The sequence below is a fragment of the Physeter macrocephalus genome, chromosome 6 (assembly GCF_002837175.3).
Source record: "Physeter macrocephalus isolate SW-GA chromosome 6, ASM283717v5, whole genome shotgun sequence".
Lineage (NCBI taxonomy): Eukaryota > Metazoa > Chordata > Mammalia > Artiodactyla > Physeteridae > Physeter > Physeter macrocephalus.
In genome coordinates, this window is record NC_041219.1 from 52,725,778 (window position 1) to 52,742,804 (window position 17,027).

General features: G+C 50.5%; 1 protein-coding gene across 26 annotated transcripts in view; it reads left to right on the plus strand.

The window, feature by feature from the left end:
- Positions 1–17,027, plus strand: part of MICAL3 (microtubule associated monooxygenase, calponin and LIM domain containing 3) — a 177,330-nt gene that overhangs the window by 26,837 nt on the left and 133,466 nt on the right. For 2 of the 26 annotated variants that reach the window (XM_028490745.2, XM_055085381.1), the window contains exon 3: positions 5,766–6,068. The exons of 23 other annotated variants lie outside the window; for them this stretch is intronic. The gene's annotated coding sequence lies outside the window, so the exon portion shown is untranslated. The remainder of the gene's footprint in view (positions 1–5,765; positions 6,069–17,027) is intronic. One more of the 26 variants, XM_028490747.2, reaches the window with a different exon arrangement.

Below are 17,027 nucleotides of genomic sequence, written 5' to 3' on the forward strand. Positions count from 1 at the left end.
CCCGGACCGGGGCACGAACCCGTGTCCCCTGCATCGGCAGGCGGACTCTCAACCACTGCGCCACCAGGGAAGCCCGCAGCTGATATTTTTGATAGTATCATTATTACTACCATCACAGTACTTGGTTTGGAGTAGGGACTTTCTTTGAGGCAGGAGACCAAAAAAAATAAAGCCTCCCATCTATATGGTAAGAAACTACCTCTGATCACTGTGTGGAAATGATGTGACTTCAGAGCTTCTCTTAAGCACTGAAATTATAACCATCTTGTGCCAGTTTCAGGATCTTTTAGAGGTCCCAGGTATTACTGAAATCCTTTAAAAAGTCAGCCATTGTTTTCTTTTCTTTTTTTGCGGGGCGGGGAGGGAGAGGGAAAGATTTATTACTTGCAGCAAGTAAGGAGAATACTGGCGATCTTTCCCAAAGCAGTGTCTTAGTCATGGTTTTTTTGTTTTTTTTTTTTTTAATAAATTTATTTATTTATATTTTTTATTTTTGGCTGTGTTGGGTCTTCGTTTCTGTACGTGGGCTTTCGCTAGTTGCGGCGAGCGGGGGCTGCTCTTTGTTGTGTTGCGTGGGCTTCTCATTGCGGTGGCCTCTCTTGTTGTGGAGCATGGGCTCTAGGCGCGCAGGCTTCAGTAGTTGTGGCTCACGGGCTCTAGAGCGCAGGCTCGGTAGTTGTGGCACACAGGCTTAGTTGCTCCGCGGCATGTGGGATCTTCCTGGACCAGAGCTCGAACCTCTGTCCCCTGCACTGGCAGGGCAGATTCTGAGGACACCAGGGAAGTCCTCAGTCATTGTTTTTTGATATAGGACTCTTGCAGTTGCAATACTTCTTAGGAACAGAAATATTCCCCTTCTCTTTTTTTTTTTTTTTTTAATATTTATTTATTTTGGTTCCTCTGGGTCTTATTTGTGGCACACGGGATCTTTGTTGCAGCACGTGGGATTCTTAGCTGCCGCATGCAGAGTCTTGGTTGCGGCATTTGGGATCCAGTTGCCGGTCCAGGGATGGAACCCAGGCCCCCTGCATTGGGAGCACGGAGTCTTACCCACTGGACCACCAGGGAAGGGAAGTCCCTCCCCTTCTCTTTTAAACAAAGATGGGGAGGGAGGTAAAGGAAAGAGGAGAAGTCTGGATTTCCTCTGGCCACGCAGTTGCCTCTGTCCGAGGACTTGCTACTGCAGGGCAGGGCAGGAGACACCTGCCTGTACAGGTAAGGTCAGCTCTGCTGGATCTGCCCTGGGCGTGGGCAGTGCAGAGGCCCCACAGTGAGCTCTGCGCTTGCTTTGTGCCCCTGCAGGCGGGACCTTTCTGTTCAGGACTGTTTCCCTTCCCCTCGACCCAGACCTCGACCAGCCACGTTTATCTTTATAGCAGGATAGTCACACTCAGCAGCCTTCTGGCTGCTTTGAAAAGCCCTCAAGCCCTGTTCTTGAACCAGCAGTTGTGTCTGAGTCTTGAATTTATCTGTGTGGAGCAATTCTTTCCTTTTATTTTATTTTTTTTAAACAAAACTCAAATTGTTGGACCTTGTCCTTTGTAGATGAAGTGAGAGTTGCTTTCTGAGGACTGGTTCATACCAGAAACCAGCTGCTTTTAAGTTGCTGCAGATCTTTAAAGGGACAGTTTATTTGTGGATTCAATTCCCTGCCCACACAACCTGGGTGTCTGTAGGATTCTGGTGTAGGCTGTGACAGTGTTGAGGTGGGTGATGGCTGGCAGCGGTGTGAGTCTGGTTTGAAGACTTTCATCTCAGGTAGGGTCAGAGTCTTGTGGAGCTAATCTCTTTGACTCCCCTGCCCCCCCATTACGGTTGGTAATGAGTATGGACGTGTGCCATGTGCAGAGATGGTGGACAAAACCCAGATGCACGCATTAGCTCTGTGGGCAGATGATCAAACAGAAGCAGCCTCGTTTGAGGGCAGTGGTGTCTTACCTGGAGCAGTATCCTCCGTTAGCAGTTACTTTGTGAATCGCCAGAAGACTGGGCTTGTGCATATTTGGCCTCAACCGTGCAAGGTCAAAGTGCGTCAGAAGGATGTGCAGGAGGACAGCCTGTCGGAGCAGGGCTGGCTGCTGCAGACCAGAGTGGCAGAGTGATACAGCAGACTGGCCTGGCTCCAGCTTCGCCCTCCTTGGTTCTCGCACTGGGGCTGAGGAGGAGAGGCGGGTTTGGGCTAACGACTGGCTCCTTCTTCATCCTTGTGAGGACATGGGATTCCAGCTCAGTAGTGTACTGCTTTGAATATACTCCACTTACAGTGTCCTGTGGCTTGGGCTTAGGAAACCAACCTGCCTTTGCCTTGGGGATGCATAGAAGGGCGTCTCTGTGAGTACCTTGGTCGTCATTGCCATTGCACTGAAGAGTCTGTGAGGGGCTCAGAATTGCCCTGTGTTATAAATGCAGCGGAGAGGGGCCACATCCTTAAATACACCCCTAGGTACCTGACCCTCAGCTGGCTGCTCAGTTGTCTGAAGCCAGGAGCATCTTCCCTGGGAGGCTGATGCTCAGTCTGTGGCATTTTGGAGTGTGGGTTAGGGTGGGAGATGGCAGAAGAAGCTTCCATGGCTCCCAGTGCATGTGGCCATGTCTTCAGCAGAGCCTGTGTGCCAGGTTTGTCGTGACCCCTGAGGCTTATGGGGCACTTAGAGGGTGAGAGAGGGCTCAGATGAGTGAAAAGCCTTCCTCAGTGCCTGGGGGGTCAGAGGTACTTCGAGCCCCTGCCCTTTGTCGTCACCTCCTCAGGCTCCCGCAGAAGGAAGGTGTGCTTGGCCGTGGCAGGGTAAGGAATGGCGATGTAGGCCCGTTGTGTGTTAACAACGGCCTTGCTTTACTGCTTGGGAGATAGTTAGGAATTTTCAGATCCTTTCATCCATATTTATGTAAAACACAGGGAAGCAAAATAATTCCATGAAGGACTAAAGATGGCTGTCATTTCATCTCACGTGTGTGTGTCCCTAACAGAGTCTTCCTTTAAGCATTCTGTGTCTAGGAAAGTTGTAGATAAAGTTAAGCCCCTGATTGGGATATAAAGTATTTATTAGCCTTTCCACCCTTGAACAGAATGCAGGTAATAAATAAAGTCAGCAGTTGGTTTGTATACCCTCTATAGCTAATCCGCTTTGTTATTTCTTTCTTCAAAATGTCTTTGGAAATCGCTTATCTCCAATGTCTAAAACTACACCTGCCATAATTGGTGCTCAGTATTGTAAGGACTTTCCCTTTTTAGATTCTGGTTCCCATTGCTATAGTTGTAGTCTGTTCCCCCTTCATTTTATGCTGAAGTGACTGTCCAGGCCTCCTGGACATTGCCTGGCTGCACTTCCATCCTCCTTGGTACCACCCTCCTGGCTGTGGCCAAGCCATCCTGCTGCGAAGGCTGGGCTGCTCCCTGCAAGGCCCCCGTCAGTTGTTGTAGCTGGCTTTCAAAGCCCACAGGGCAGTTGTCACCACGCTCCCGGTCCCCTGCGTGCGCTCTGCTGAGCGCTGCCTCTAGCCTGTGTGTGCCTCCTCTGTCTCTTCTCCGCTCCCCCAAATCCTAACCATGCTTACTCCAATAGCCTGGCCATGCAGTATAGGAAGCATTTGCTCGTTTGCTCTCGTGCCTGCGGTAGTTTCTTCCTTAATTGGATTGCATGCTTCTTGAGGGTGGGAATGCTGTCTTGTCTGCATGTCTGTCTCTTCCAGGGGTCATCGTATGTTGGCCACTTTGTGAACAGTCAGCAAACACTTGATTGACACGCTTACCATGATCTTACAGTCATTGGCCTAGAAAATCATCAGTAAGAAGCACTTCCCTACCTTTGCCCCATTTTGAATTCTTTTTTCTGTTTGTCTTATTGTCTGTCTCAGGCTGAATGTTCAGGACAAGGTTGTATGGATTTGGCTAGGAAAAGAAACCCCAAACGGTATATTTTTAAAGGTGAATCTCATGGAAATGCCAAGTACCCTTTTGCTCTTTGGAAAGTGGGGTGGAAGAGGAGAGGAGTAGGTCTAGATGGGTGATTTGGTGATGGTGCTGATGGCACGTGTGGGTGGGGATGGAGGCCTTCCCTTGAACAGGAGATGCTCTTGAATGGCTGAGGAAAGGCACAGCCTGAGGGGGGATTTGGGGTGCAGACCCTCCAGCAGCTGCTCTCTTGTTTTTCCCTTCTTGTCTCCGTTCTCCCACCTCCACCCCCAAGTCTGAGCCTCCTCCTCTGTGTTGGAGGTGATACTGCCTCCTTAAGTGGCACAAAGTGTGGGGAAGAGACCCTAGCAGTTGGGGAACGTGCTAAGGATGTAGACCTTCTCTTTATCAGGAGCTCCACTGAGCTGTTCTGGACCTGTTCATGGTTGATAAAGGAGCAGATTCTGTGGATGTGAGACCATGTGCCCATCTACTTAGCGAAGGGTCACGGGGCCAAGAGTGTAGGAAGCAAAGTGGGGGTGGAGTGAGAGGCTGGATCCAGGGTCAGCTCTCAAGTGTGGGGGAGGGCCTCTGCCAGGGGACCAGCTTTGCCGGGTGTGACGCTCCTGCACAGCGAGATGGCCAAGGGGTTACTTTGTCTGTGCGTGGGCTGCCAGTGGGACCCAGCAGGAAGGAGGTTTATGTATTTATTCTTTATTTATCTTTTCAGCTCCTCAGGCTCTCTTATTCTCATACCTCATATTTTATCCATTGGCAAATTCTGTGAACTCCACTTTTGTATTTTGATCCGGAATCTGACCACAACCTACAGTGATACCGCTTTAGCCAAGTCATCCATCCCCTGGATTTTTGCAGTAACCACCAAACCGGTTTCCCTGCTTCCACCCTTGCACCCCTAGATGTATTGTCAGCAGCCAGTCGTCCTCACAGTGGCCTGCAAGGTCCCACACAGTCTGTTGTCCCCTGGCGGCACTATCCCACCTCCAGTCTTGTGTGCTGTTCCCTTGCAGGTGATCCCAGACGAGTCTGGGTGACAGCAGCCACCCTCCCCAGCCAGCACCTCCCGTTCTTCTCCCACACCGCGTTTTTCCTCCACGGCGCGTGTTTCCCTCTACCATGTGGGCGTTTGCTTGCACGCTGTCTCCCCCACTAGGATGAAGGCTCCTTGCGGACAGGAGTGTTGGTCTTACTCACTCTGGTCCCCAGTGCTAGGCACATGGGGAGCGAACAGCATATACTCGTTGCCTTCATTCTCATCCATTATGTTCTAGGAGCCAGGCTCTGGGGCCCACAGTGTGCAGACACACACACACTGAATAAGACAGCCCCCCTCCCCGCACAGTGGGCTCACTGCCTAGTGAGAAGCAAATGATGAAGTCACAACAGACAGCGTAGTGGAAAGGCAGGAAGGAGGGCCGATGAGCCTCTGTAGGGGTAAGGATGGAACTGACCATGCTGCACAGGGTGGCTGGGGGCCGCAAGCTGCCCGGACCATCTCTACCCTGGACATGAGGACCACTTACCTAGAGCCGGTCCGCTGCTCTTTGTGCGTATCTTCTTTTCATCTTTTCCTGTGAGGCTCAGAGAGGATTGCCAGCTGCCTTTTGCTAATCAGTCAACAAATAGTAAATGCTCTTTTGCATACAAAGTACGCTTCTAGACACTGGAATACTAGTGGATCTTGAAGGCAGGGAAGGTGTCCTGAGTTTTTTCATTTTCATGTCAAATGAGTCCATTTCCTGTAAACTTTCCTTATGAGGTCTGTCTTACATGAAGTTAATTTTCTTCTTTTCTATACTCATTCCAGGGTTTTTCCTCCCTTTATTGATTTATGTTTGTTTTTCTGTTCTAGAAGTATTCCGTCCCTACCAGGAGGAATTTATTTCCTTAACCTACCTAATACTTGACTTGGAAAAACCATCCTGCCCTCTCCTCCCTTCTCCGAAGGGTAGGCAGTCATCGTAAATCACGTATGGTGCAAAATGGGCCCTAGGGCCAGGGCCGCCACCACCTAAGCCCCCTTCTCATGGTCCGTTCTGGCCCTGCTGGTCGCAGCGTGTTGGTGGTATGGTCCTCTCCACGGATGGACAGTTCAACTTGACGTTGGCTTTGGGGCAGAGGAGTGCATCTGCTCCAGCTTTAACAGGAGAAGAGGGTGAGTTTGGGCCAGCAGGGGAGCCACCTTTGCGGGGCGGACACTTTCCTTCTTCTATAACTGCCTCTAGCCCTTGTTGTCTCTGACTGTTAAGTGTTTGCATTTTGGGGTACATAACACCACGTGGACTGAGCACCTAACCCGAGTAAGGGTGTGTGCTAGTTGGTGAGTTAATGGACTGAAGGGTTAGAGGTTTGCTGGCTCTGCGTTGGCGGGGCTTTTCTGCAGGAGGTGGTAGTAGATGAGCAGGCCTAAAAGTGTTAGAAGTTGAGGGTCATGGGGTTTGCATAATTTTAATTGGTGATGAAAATCTGTAGGTGAATATCACCCAAGAGGTCAAATCATGCCACCTCCCTGGGTCGGTCTATCCTGAGAGTTCAGTTATGGATAACGTGGAATATTTAGTTGCTTGGGGATGAACCTTCCTTCCTCTTAACTCCGAGAAAAGCTGTGCTCTTTTTTAGTAGCAGGGCTTACCAGTTAGGAAAGTCAAGCCAAAGCCGTTCTGTGTAAGCGGCCCCGTTGGAGTCTGTCCTGTTCTCCATGCAAGACTGTGCACAGTTCTGTCTCCTTCAGAGCTTCCCTTGGTAAATAAAGGTTAGTGTATCCATTAGGGTTAGTTTTAAAACTGCTGGGAATTGCAAAATATGGCTTAAACATGAAAGAAGGTTTTCTCCATTATGTAAAGAGGCCTAGAGGTGGGAGGCTCAGCCAGTAGCCATTTCTATGGTCATCAGGATGTTGCCTCCTTCTGTCTAAAAAGATAGAAGTTCTGGCCCAATTAGCTGCAGCATGTGGTCCACTCCATGGGTTGATAGGTGAGAGTTTAACTGACCTAACTCCACTGCCCTGGCACATAATTTCCATCCTTTAGGTTACCTGGTGGTCAGACATGGCTGCTGGAGCTCCAGCCATCATATTTCTGTTTCCAAGAAAAACACAAAACAGAGGAAATGAAGAGAAAGACAAAAAGTTGCTCTCCCATGTAAGACAACTCCCTTAAAGGAGTCTTTCTGGAAGGCTCACACACCTCTGCTTATATCTCATGAGCCAGCACTTAGAAAAGATGGTCACAGCTAGCTTCAAGGGAGGCTGGGAAGTGTGGTTTTGTACCATTGCTGGCCCTGATCAAGTTGGGGTTCTGTTGCTAAGAAAGAAGTCTTGCTACAGTGAGTGAGTGTGTCTGAGCTCTTTGCTGTAGCTGGCATGTCTCACATGAGTGTGCCCTGCTTCCTGCAGACATCCGGAGGGACAGTGATTTTCTCTGAATACTGACTGGCTGTCCTTGTGTCTCTTCTTCCAGCTGAATGATAATCCAGTTGCAGGAGTCAGTTGGCAGCCTGGTGGGTAAGAGGGGCATGTATTTCTGGAGGTGACATCTTAGTTGGCAGCAGTGGCAGCTCAGGCCTGGGCACACCTGGGAGGTTGCTCTTCTTACATCTCGGGGCTCTTCCTCCCCTCCCTGAACCCTGTTTTTTTTTTTTTTTGGCGGTACGAGGACCTCTCACTGCTGTGGCCTCTCCCGTTGCGGAGCACAGGAGTTGGGGTTCTGTTGCTAAGAAAGAAGTCTTGCTACAGTGAGTGAGTGTGTCTGAGCTCTTTGCTGTAGCTGGCATGTCTCACATGAGTGTGCCCTGCTTCCTGCAGACATCCGGAGGGACAGTGATTTTCTCTGAATACTGACTGGCTGTCCTTGTGTCTCTTCTTCCAGCTGAATGATAATCCAGTTGCAGGAGTCAGTTGGCAGCCTGGTGGGTAAGAGGGGCATGTATTTCTGGAGGTGACATCTTAGTTGGCAGCAGTGGCAGCTCAGGCCTGGGCACACCTGGGAGGTTGCTCTTCTTACATCTCGGGGCTCTTCCTCCCCTCCCTGAACCCTGTTTTTTTTTTTTTTTTGGCGGTACGTGGACCTCTCACTGCTGTGGCCTCTCCCGTTGCGGAGCACAGGCTCCGGACGCGCAAGCTCAGCGGCCATGGCTCACGGGCCTAGCTGCTCCGCGGCATGTGGGATCTTTCCGGACCGGGGCATGAACCCTTGTCCCCTGCATCGGCAGGCGGACTCTCAACCACTGCGCCACCAGGGAAGCCCTGAACCCTGTTTTGTTTAGAAGCTGTGATTGTGATGTGCGACCCCTCTTGCTTCACTGTGTCACTCACCGTTGCAGGTCCTCGGAGGAGTGGGTGCGACGTCAGTACAATGAGAAGCTGATGTGCGTGTCCCTCTGCAGCTGTGTCTCCTAGGAGGTCAGGGTTACAGAGGACACACTCAAGAGTCCGTCTTCCTGCTTATTTCTTCCGCCTTGCACGTACACATTCACAAACACCACCTAACGGTCCAAGGTTTTGGCTTATGACTAAAAATCTGAAATTCCTAAATTCTCTGGACCCAAGTCCTCAGGAAACCTGGATCCTATGCTCAGCTCAGTGAGTTAATTGGAGTTCTCTCAGATCTTTTCCAGTTGAAATCCTCAGCGGCTCTGTGACGTCAGCTGGGGACCTTTCGGGCAGGAGATGTATTTCCACCTCCCACCCCTGGCTGAAGTTGTCTAGGAAATTGTCCCTGACACATTGAGATGCGTGGCAGATTTGCATTGAGCTGTCAAGAGAATTGTGGGGTTCATCTTAGAAAATGGTGCTCTCAGCAGCTTGAGAAAGTGTTAATTTGTAAAAATCAAACTAACATATTATGGGATGCTGATAGGTGGGAATCACTATGTAAGTGAGCGTAGGAGGCTGTCTTGGCTCTTAGATTTTAGTTGGTTCTCAGCTGGGTGCCTTTTTAGATGCCGTCTGTTTCTCCTGCTGCACTAGCTTCTCCCAGTTCTGGTCTGCCTGCTAATCCCTGGCTGTACTGATAGTCACGCCGTCTCCTGAGCAGGACAGAAGGAAGGCTCCCTGTAGAGAGGGGTGCGTGGGCATGTCTTCCACAGGAACGCAAGGATAGAGAGGGTGCGGGGGCAGAGCAGACACACTATGGTGCGGGTTAGGGTGGAATGGGGTTAGGGTTAGGGTGGAATGGGGTTAGGGTTAGGGTGGAATGGGGTTAGGGTTAGGGTTAGGGTGGAATGGTTAGGGTTAGGGTACGGGTTAGGGTTAGGGTACGGGTTAGGGTTGGGGGGAATGGGGTTGGGGTTAGGGTTAGGGTGGAATGGTTAGGGTTAGGGTTAGGATGGAATGGTTAGGGTTAGGTTTAGGGTATGGGTTAGGGTTAGGGTTAGGGTACTGGTTTAGGGTTAGGGTTACGGTACTGGTTTAGGGTTAGGGTTACGGTACTGGGTTAGGGTTAGGGCTAGGGTTAGGGTTAGGGTACTGGTTTAGGGTTAGGGTTAGGGTTAGGGTACGGGTTAGGTGGAATGGGGCTGCAGCTCCCAGTCCCCGTCCAGTGCTCTGATTGTCTGTCTCTCCGAGAGGTTGAGACTTAAGTAACAAAACCAGGATCTGAATCTGATTCTGTTTGATTCACAGCCTGTGCCCTTAACCATGTCACATAGCTGCTGCTTCCTCTTTATTTCGTTCCTTCAACGAGTGTCTGAGTGCCTCTGTGTTCCTTGCATGGTTCTAGGTGCTGGAGACCATAGCAGCAAGCCAAACAAAGAAAAATCCTTACCCTTGTGGAGCTTATTTTATAGCAGTGGGTAAGTTCCCACCACCTTTCACAGTCAGTTTCCTAACATATTTTGTATAAACACCACACTTCTTCCCCAGAGTGTTCCTTAAAAGATTCTTCTTTTTCTCAAGCACTAGAACTAGGGGTTTCTTGTTCGTTGGCTCTTGGAATATTGATCCTTCCCGCCCCCTGCTCCCAGCATCGTAACTGGTTATTGGGACAGCTAAGATACAGCGCCTTATGGGAAGCCTGGGGCTCAGGAGGTTAACCATATCCGGGGTCTGGCTGTGCCTGTCATTTCCCTTCTTTCCCAGGAAAGGGTGTTCCTGGCTTACATGGAGTTGCTTTGTGTCCCCCACTCCCATCCCCTAGCTGTTGTTGTTGTTTAAATTTTATTTATTTGGCTGCATCAGGTCTTAGTCGAGGCACGCCAGCACGCGGGATCTTTCATTGCAGCGCGTGGGCTGTTCGTTGCAGCACACAGGCTTCTCTCTAATTGTGGCTCTCGGGCTCCAGAGAGCACGGGCTCAGTAGTTGCGGTTCATGGGCTTAGTTGCCCTGCGGCATGCGGGATCTTAGTTCCCCAACCAGGGATCGAACCCGCATCCCCTGCATTGGAAGGCAGATTCTTAACCACTGGACCGCCAGGGAAGTCCCCCCTCAGTTGTTTTTGAGGGCTGGTTTCAGAGGTTCTTGTGTTCAGTTTATTTTAGGTGGTCATGTTCTTATTTTTTTCCACTGGAGTCTGGTTCAGGCCTTATGGATACAAGAGAAGGTTAGCTGAATGTTTTTGTCTGTCTTCAGATCAGGTTCAGGTGCCTGGAGACAGATGACTTCCCTTCTATAGGAAAGAGGAGGGGAAATGTCCGGAGACTACTTTCCACTAAGAATAGCGCACTTGTGAGATCTCTTGGGTGCAGGTCTTCGACTTCAGTTTCCTGACGTGAGGCTGGAAGGCAGAGTCCCCACCAGCATCATCCTCATCTCCAGGCTTTATTGAGTATTTTCTGTGTGTCTGGCACTGTGAGAGGCTTTTTACATATGTTCCAGCCTCCCCTGAGGCCAGAAAAGGAAATAGGTTAAGAAACTCCCGCAGAGCCACGTGGATGGGGACGGGACAGAGTTGGGGTTGAGCTGAGGCTCCCCGGGCCTCTCACACGTCACGCACGGATGGTTGCCTTCTGCTCGTCAGGTGCTCTGCTGGGACCGTGCGCCTCAGCGCTGAGTGGGGACCTGCCAAGCGGGGCGTGCCAGCTTGTGTGGGCTCCTCCCCTCAAACGACAAATCATAAAAGCGCAGGGTTTTTGCAACGTGACCGATTGGTTGTTTGATGTTTTCCTCTTTCTGTTTCCACTCCTCCCTCCCTTCCCCCAAATGTACCCAGGTTGGCTTAGGTCTGCCTTCTCAATTCTAGAATTGTGGCAAACTTCAAAAGGCTGGGAGAGTGGAATGTGGTGGGAGATTTGAGGAGGCTGCCTTTGCATGTCGCAGCTGGTCACTTACTCCAGAGGTTTCTAGTCTGGATGCTGGGACTTAGCGGTGCCCTAAGGAAATTAGAACACACGATTGTCTAAAGGGTCTGTAGGGAGGTGCATGGGTCTTGGAGGTGCTGGGCCAAGCACCTCACTGTTTCAGAGAAGCTTCTACCTGTTCTGGGTGTTGGGGACTGGCCGCCTACAGGAGGTCTAATCACTTAGCTAGTCCTGGCCTGTCTTTACAGCAAAGGAAGCTGAAGCCTTGCCTGCACGGCTGGTGTGGTCCAAGGAGCTGTCGGGTCAGTGCTGCAGTCCTGTCCACCCTCAGTCAGCTCCACCTAGGCTCTCGGGTTGGTTCACACAAGTGTGGGTCCAGTGGTTTGACTCTGCAGGGCACCTTTAGGAAGGGTTAAAACATTGAACCTCTAGAGGCAAATTAGGAAGTTGCTCTCTTATTTTACCATAACAGAAAAATGTTTAACTTCGTGGCAACCTTGAGCCATGGCTTTCACTCCTCCAAACACACGTATTTGGTGTTTGACCTTGAACAGGTCTGTGGTTTCTTCTTTGTGCTTTGAGTTTTTCCTTTGGTGAAAGGGATATTAAATACCAGATATAGACAGTGGGGTGCTGACAAGAAAGGGAGAGTGTCATAAAGGGCCTCTCTATCTCTCAGACCCTTTAAGAGTACGGAATTGTCTTTTTTTTTTTTTTTTTTTGCGGTACGCAGGCCTCTCACTGTCGTGGCCTCTCCCGTTGCGGAGCACAGGCTCCGGACACGCAGGCTCAGTGGCCATGGCTCACGGGCCCAGCCGCTCTGTGGCATGTGGGATCTTCCCGGACCGGGGCATGAACCCGTGTCCCCTGCATCAGCAGGCGGACTCTCAACCACTGCGCCACCAGGGAAGCCCGGAATTGTCTTTTTATAGTGCTTCACAGCTTAGGAAGCATTTCCCAGACATTGCTGAAATGGATTTGCAATAGTAGGGTAGGCAGGGCTTGGATTGTGATTTCCATTTTGTAAATGTACAAATGGATTGAGAGCAGTTGTGTGGCCTATGAGAAGAGCCCTGGTTCAGACCCCGTCCCTGTGGTGCGCACTGCGCTCCTGCCGTGCTGCCCTGCCTTCCCAGAGCGTGCATGCTGTCGGGGCATCCTGGTGACCCCTCCTGTGTCTGGGCCTTCATTTCTGTTTGCTGAGGAGCTTACTGGGCACCGGCAGAGCCCCTTGGTCTGAGACAGCAGAGGAAGTGACCCAGCCCGGAAGTTGGGCCACGTCACCAGATGGCACAGTTGGAGACCACTGTTCTGGCCCTTCTCCTGGGAGACCCGTGTTAGGAGGCCGACATAGGGTGGAGCTGACAGTGGGATTTCCTTTCCTGGTCATTACGGGATGGCAAGCATTTAAAAATATCTCATGAACATTCTTTGGCTAGTGGCTGGGTGTGCACCCAAGTTCATGGCCTTAAACCTCCGAGGGGCACCAAGTAGCCGAGTAGCTGGGGCTACCTTCTGCAAGATGTTTATCACGGGTGTTGCCCTTTATTAGACCAACACACTGAAGTTATTCTCTACCTCGAACTTACTCTCAGGCCACTCGGGGCTCTTCAAGAGAATTAAGTCTCGTAATTCTTGGTACCTAAGTAGTGATACAGTTTGGGAATATTTTTATCTTTTTTTTACACAGACACCTATCCCCTGAATGACCTGTGTTTCATGCTTCTCCTTTGCCTGAATTTTTTTGCTCCATCTAAAATACTATTTTCTCTCTTCCCAACACTGTATCCCAAACTTCTCCAATTCTACTCAGTCCTCTAAATGTAAGGACTGTTTCTGATTCACTTCTTTACCTTCTCCAGAGCACCCCAGCCCAGGTAGACCTTTGAAATCCTTTGGCTCCTTGCTGCTTAGGAGCTTGTTCTCAGGTCGCCACCTGGACCTGTGGCATCTGAATCTGCATTAAAATGGCTCTCGGGTGATGGGTGTATGCAGAGGAGCACCTGCTCCCGGGCCTCCTGTCGTGTTTGTTTATCACCTCGTGTTAGTAGTTAACAGTCTCAGTGTTTTGTCCTCCCCTTTACAAATTTATCTTTTCTTTTTGATCTCTTGGCAGTACCTGATGCAGTCTTGGCACTGAGCAGGCACTAATCAATATCTGTGGGTTGGCTGGCAGTCACCCTTCATTTAAAAAATTTGTCAGCATGTAGGGAATTGTATGAGAGATGTGACATGCATGCACATAAAAATTTACTGCTAAAAGAGCAAGAAAATTAAGAGGAGACACAATAAATTTGAATGCACCGAGTGAGTGCGGCAACATTTGTGGAAGGGGCATAGGCATTGGAACCAGCCAACCCTCGGTAGATAAGTTCTCCCAGCTCCCTCACCTGCTGTGGGTATGCGGCCTTGATTATTCTCTCAAACCCTAATTTAATGGTCTGATCTCTAAAATGAGGGTGACAACATACTTACAATGTTGTTCTAAAGATAAAATGAGATAATGTAGGTAAAGCATACACCAGTGTTTGGCACATAATGCTCAGTAAGTGGTAGCCCGATGGTACAAAATGAAGGCATTCATGGACTCAACAATCACTAGAAGTTTTAAAGTGCTTTAATTGGATTCTTGCTAGCCTTTGAGACATCCACTGTTTTATAAAATGGCTGAAGTAGGGACAGCTTTCTAAGGGTCATGTTCCAGCTGCCCCCCTTGTGGTCTCATGGTTTCCAGGATGTGCCCTAAGCTCTGGGGGACAAGTCCCTATCTTCTGTATTCAGTGTCCCCAAGAACACCAGTCTCAGGGAGGTGCCTGGTACCAAATGCTGCCTGGCTGAGGTGTGAGGCTGTGAGGGGAGCAGCTGCCTTGGAACACTGTGCCCCCACTGCCCCCTCCACCCCAGGGTTTATGCTGCTGCAAACAGATGCCCAGAACTACTAAACGGTGGAAGCTGACCTAAAGAACTGTCCTGGGAGCTCTCAGAAATGTAGTTAGAAAGTCAGCAAGGTTGTCGCAACACAGTGGATGCGTCCTCCCCCAAGCTCTTGCCCTTCCTTTGGGCCGGGAGGGGAAGGGGAGGACTTGCCAGGTTACGAAATGATTTCTTCTTCTAGGGCAGGTGGTGGGATGGGAGCGGGGTGGTACAGGCATCCGGAGGTCAGCTTTGGGAGCTGCTGTGATACAATGCGTGTACTTAGTGTTGGAGCAGAGGCCCGGGTCGTGTTCTGCTGTCTGCTGGTGTGCCCCCTGCAAGGCGGGGTGTACATATGGCGGTGAGTTCACAGATGTCAAGCTCTTTGAAGATGAAAATCGTTTAGTTTATCAGCTGGACTGTCACTTCCTTTACTCTTTCTTTAAAGTCATCTTATTTGGTTTTTTTTTTTCCCCGTTTTTTAAATTGAAGTATAGTTAATTAACAATGTTGTGTTAGTTTCAAGTGTACAGCAAAGTGATTCAGTTATACACACACACATACTCTTTTTCAAATTCTTTTCCTCATTTTCTTTGCTCTTGGTTTAAAATAGACTGTTTACCTTGTCTTATGCATTGGGTCTATTCATATTTCACCTACTATGTTTGAACCTTGTTACAAGTCAAGTTAAAAAATGTTTAACTCTTAAGGGGAGTGAGACTTCTTCCTAGACTTACAATTTTACAATGACAAGTCAGTGGAAAACCGGAATTAGCAGAATTCACTCTTCAGTTCAGGTTGGCGATTCTGTTAACAGCTACATGTATAAAATACTGTGAAGTCTCGTGAAAGGAGGGCATATCTTGGAGTTCAGAGTGAGGCGGGTGTCCGAGTGTTTTCCTCTTTCCTCTGCACTCCCTGCTTGGCGAAGGGAGAAGGCTGGCCGTGTCAGGGGAGTCGCGGTCATGCCGGTGGGTGGCCTCGCTCTCTGCAGGGTGAGTGGCTGTCTTGGCTGGTTCAGGCTTGCCAACAGTGCTGTGGGCTGCGAGGTTACCGTGCCTGACAGACGCAGGACAGATGTCCAGTCACGCTCCCACTTGCTTTGTGATTTAAAAAATGTCCTCCCTCCCACTTCTCCTCCAGGCTCCTCCGTTCACCTCTCTGCAGTCTGACGTGTGGAGGGGCAGCCTCAGGGCTCTCCAGCCCCCACTTCCCGCTTGGTATGAGTGTCCTGTGCTCTGGCAGAGCTGTTTGCCGGAGAGCAGAGGGAGGGGCCTTCCCTTGGGAAGAGGTCAGGAAGGACCAGGGACTAAAAATAGGCGGCTTCTAAGAACCAGCTTACTGCGCCCTCAGCTCAGATGTGGTCCTCCTGCGATAACCGGGCTCAGAGTAGGGTGTTGCTTTTGGAACAAAGAGAAAGTAAATCAGCCCTCATTAAAAGGAAGAAAGAGTCAGATATCACCCCAAAATACAGGTTTTTACTGTATGTTCCAGATAAGAGGAATGCTCCCAGATTGCCTGGTGGATTTAGATGTGTGTCCCCTGGTAATTCCGGGTGTGTGTGTGTGTCCACGTGTGTGACACTAGGATGGTTCCTTGTGTCAGGTGCTGAGATGCTCTGGGACTGTGGGTAAGTGTTCTCACAGAGGCTCTTCTCAAGAGGTCTTTGCCACCCACGTGGAGAAGGATGTGTCCCATTTACAAGGCAACTCTCCTGACACTAAATGGAAGAAACTCCCCTGGGTCATGTTTGTCCAGGAAATACACAGCCTGCACCCTTGTTCACACAGGAGGCATACCAGCTGCAGAGCTGAGGGTCAAAAAGCCAGCAGTGCCAGCTCTTCTAATATGATAGACAAGCTGCCTTGTTCCCCTTTTTTCTGTTTTTTTAAAAAGTAGGGGTTCCCCCCACCAACCACAGAAAATGACGCCTTCCCTGGCCTTCGGGACTCTAGTGCAGATGCAGAAGGCGCTTCTGTGGTTAGAGCCAGTGAGGGTCCCAGGGTGGCCAGAGAGCCTCCAAGGAAAAGACCTGGAGCCTGAGACACCACTTGCCCTGGATCCTTTACACCTGTTGCCACTTCTTCCTTCTCACGTTTAGTATCAACACCTTGTTTTTACCAGGGAGGATTTTCTGTCCTGACTTTCAGACTAGATTTTGAAGAACTTCATAAGGGTATTGCAGTGTATCGCTCTGGACCTGTTTCTGCCTTTTCCCGTGACCTGAGAAAGTAGCTGTGTTCTCTCGAAAGCTGCCCCCGGCCCTGATCCTGCCCTGGCGTGGCTCGTGGCCAGACCTTCCACCGTCCCGAGCGACAGTGAAGTGCTCGTGTGGTGCTTGGCCTTTATCACTCACTTCATCCCTTTATCTTGGTCAGCCAGCTAAGTGTAGCCTCTTCTCTCTCTCGCCCCTTCCTTCTCCGGTCTCTGTGGTCTTTGATGAGGCGGGCCGGGCTGGAACGGCATTCTTGGTTGGCTGGGGGTGCACATGGTGGGATGGGGGCACGCTGGTGCTGCTGGCAGGCCTGTGTGGAGGGGCCGTTGCTCTCTCGGAGCCCCTCTGTCCCCTGAGCCTCGGACTTCTCTTTACGCCTTGATGTCTGAGCCTCATGGAATAGCTTGTCCGGTGGAAGGGAGAAGTTTCCCCTGCTAATCTTGCTGTTGCTTTGTTCAGGGAACCGTGGAGTGTCAATGAGGGAGGCCCCTCTTCCTGTAGCAGGTGACTGTCCCGCTCAGGGGCTCGCAGCAGCGTGCGCCTCTGGGGGGACCAGAGCCAGGGTGTCCTGAATATCGGTTTCATGTCCCTCAAGGGCTGAGGGACAGGGAGCACAGGCCCCCGGATGGTTTTCAGACTTAGTCCCAGCTGAGCCAGGCAGGCAGCGTGGAGGCCTGCACCAGGGCGCCGCTCCGGAGAGGAGAGGGTGGAGATGGGGTGGCACCCTGGGAGGAGAGCCGGGGAAGTCTGGC